We start from the raw sequence: 3,312 nt of genomic DNA, 5'->3' as shown, positions 1-3,312 counted from the left end.
ACAGGTACAAAGGAAATTTAAAGATACATGTTTAGAATAATATTCTTTATGGAGTAGTCAGCATGCTTTGATCTAGTAACTTTAATAAATTATGGAAAGCTGAGCAACAACAATAATCTATTTAAATAAATACAACAGTGAAGTAGTTACAAATATCCTACTTTGTAGGTTTGTCACTGGGCATCAAACTTTTTCTGTTCTTATATAATTTCATGTGGATTTCATCTGTATCTACCGCTATATTTGTGTGTGTTTTGAATTGTATGTATATCGTGCATCTGTGTGTCTATTGTTATACTAATAGGAAGAACACCACTAGCATGCAGATTCTGCTCTTGTTTTAAATTGAATCACTACTGCGCATAAACAGAGGGATTCTCTGGCACTGAACTTTTGGATGCATTCCATTTTCCAGATGACGCTTTCTGACTGCTTCTCTCTGATTATGCAGATGATATTACTTTTTTCCACCTATGTTGATGTGTGTTTAGGTGTCATTTTGCAGTGGATGATGTTCTCATTGCTCAGTTTACCGCTCCCATAATAAGATCACCTGTGGTATGAATACATTTCCCCACTCTGCTTGTGTATTTGGATTTGTAGGATAAATGAGTTTCTCTCAGCCTCGAAAAGAGCGAGGGAGACAGAAAGAGCGAGAGTGGGGAGAGAGAACACATCAGGCACGTTCTTAGATTCACTTTAGAGCTTGACATCTCGCCGCTCGGTCAGTAAATGGCTTTTCTACAGGGGGAGGTGGGCTGTGGGTTTGTGTGGATGTGTGTTTGCATCGACGTCTGTGAACTGTGTGAGTGTCTAGTGTGTCTGCGATGTCGTACGCGTGTTTCTTCATGTTTTGTTGTATCCTTTTTAAGTGTGTCTGTGCCGGTGGGGGTGTGTGTGTGTGTGTGTGTGTGTGTGTGTGTGTGGTGGTGGCGAGACACATCTACATCCATTCGGCCTGTTTGCATTCCACCCGGCTGCCTTAGCGCAGGCCTCAGCTGTCATTATTCCCTGTCCATCGGCTGAGAAGTTATAGTTGGCAAAAAACCCATCAGGTGGGCAGGACAACAGATAATTGAGGTGATGATCGAAGCTGTTCAAAGACAATTGATAGTGATGGGGAAGCGGGTAGCTGAACTGATCGAGGTTTGCAGAGGCTTGAGGAGCGGCAAATAGAAAAGGAACAGATTCTGTTGTTTTTCTTTTTCTTGCAGAAAATTTAATCAATCAGATAGAATTATATTTTCAAACTTTTTTAAAGAAGAAAATTGTTCCTTTATTTTTCTGACAGCAGCAGCAGAAAACAATAACTGCCATATCAGAGGCCACCGGGGGCTTTATTAATAGCACAAGTCCCCTTTGCCTCACAGGAACATATCGAGGTTCCAGGAAAAGCCATGACCTGAGCATCATATTTCCACCTGCTCCAATTCTAGTGACAAGTTGCCAAACTTCAAAAATCCCCCTGAAAACCCAGTTAAGCTAAAGCAAGTTGTAAAGGTGTTTTTCATAAGCTGAGGGACAAGGGGGAACAAATGGAGGTTATTACTTTCCTCCATTCCAAATAGCCCCCTACTGTCTGGCTGAAATAGGCCTGGGAAAAAAAAAATGTCTTTATATCACACATCCATACCTGACATCACTCTTCTGGATTTTTCTATTACCCACTGGCATCTCTTTTATTCCTCTTTTCATCATTTTCCTTTGCCCGCACGCAAATGTTATCACCCAAATGTCATCAATTGTGTACATATAAAATCAGCCTATAATGTTAACACATCTGCTCACCGACTCGCTTTAGCGACATAAATCTTCAAAGTCCTTGGATGTCTTTGTAGAAAACTTTAGATTTTTTTTCTTCCATTTTAGCCGAGTAGATCAGAACAGATGGGTCTTACTTTTCCAATTAATCTGCCAATTTGAAGGAATTTAACATCAGTAACTGAACCTTTTGACTTGTTATTAAAATCAAATCAATCAGATTACTTTTCAGTAAAGCTAACTTTACCTAAATATGATCACTTAACCCATTCAGGCAGGTATAGACACTTAAACACTTAAATTTAGGGCTGGCTATGGTCAGAATTTGATTGGGGTCCCTCTTCTTGTTAAGAATATCACCAACCACTAACAGTAATTTCAACACAGATTTGGTAGAAGGGGAACAGGTTTCAATTACTGACCTTAAAGTAAACTAAACTTTAAGGTTTAGTCTAATTGTAGATTTTTATGACATTCTATTGAAGGTGAAGTCTGACAGCTTACCACAGATCATAGTTCAAGCCAGATGTTTACATTCACTGTATAACATGGCAAATAGATTTTTTTTCTTGTCTAACATTAAATAACATTGAATCATATTAAACTTTACACAAATTGCCAAAATCATTGTTGATTTCTAAATGCCAGAATGGAATTTTTAAAATAAGCATTTCACAACAGTTTGCTGTAATTTTGGCCCATTCCACCAGACATTACCAGTGTAATTGGTACCAGTGTAGGCCATCTTGGTAAGATTCACATTTTCATTTTTGCTTAAGATCTTTGTCCACTTGAAAGACACATTGTGCCCAAGCTTTGTCATTATGCCCAATGTTCCTTGTATAATACCATATAGATGTCTTTTTCTTATGATATTATCTATTTTGGGTAGTGCACCAGTCCCTCCTGCAGCAAAGCACCAACATAACAGGATGCTGCCACCCCATACTTCTGTCACGGTCTGTGGTAATTTTCTGACTCAAATGCAAAATCAGGCTCAAGACAAGGGCTAAAATACTCACACTCTCACAGAAACACAACTTCACTGTTGGAAAGGTGTTTGCAGCTCTATTTCATCCAAATATAATGATGTTCATTATGGATAACTGTAATCCTGTTTGGGTTTTTTGGGGGGGGGGGAGACAGGGGGTTGTGTTCGCCTGCTCTTACTCACCTGAAGACTTAAATTTGTCATTATGACCATTTAATTAACTCAGAAATTAACAGTCTGACTTAATTTGAATTATTTTAAGAAGAATTAAAGAAATAATTTAAATGATATTTTCCTCATATTTGATATGAGAGCACAAGTACAGATATCTTTCATAGTATAAACAAGACAATATAGCAACAGTTTGAAATGTCAGAAAAGCATTTTGGAGGCAAGCTTAATACTTGGAGAAAAATAAGTTGTTTTGGCTAAAATAAAGGTTTATTTAGTTTGCAAAATAAAGTTTAACAGACCATTTGAAGTGGTTTGGAAAGCTGAAAGTGTTTGTACATGAAAAGTTCAGGAGGTGGTCCATGCTACACTTCCATGCAGCTGTCTTC

Source organism: Xiphophorus hellerii, chromosome 9 (genome assembly GCF_003331165.1).
Source record: "Xiphophorus hellerii strain 12219 chromosome 9, Xiphophorus_hellerii-4.1, whole genome shotgun sequence".
Classification (NCBI taxonomy): domain Eukaryota; kingdom Metazoa; phylum Chordata; class Actinopteri; order Cyprinodontiformes; family Poeciliidae; genus Xiphophorus; species Xiphophorus hellerii.
The sequence above is the reverse complement of the archived record's forward strand: the minus strand, read 5'-3'. Positions refer to the sequence as shown.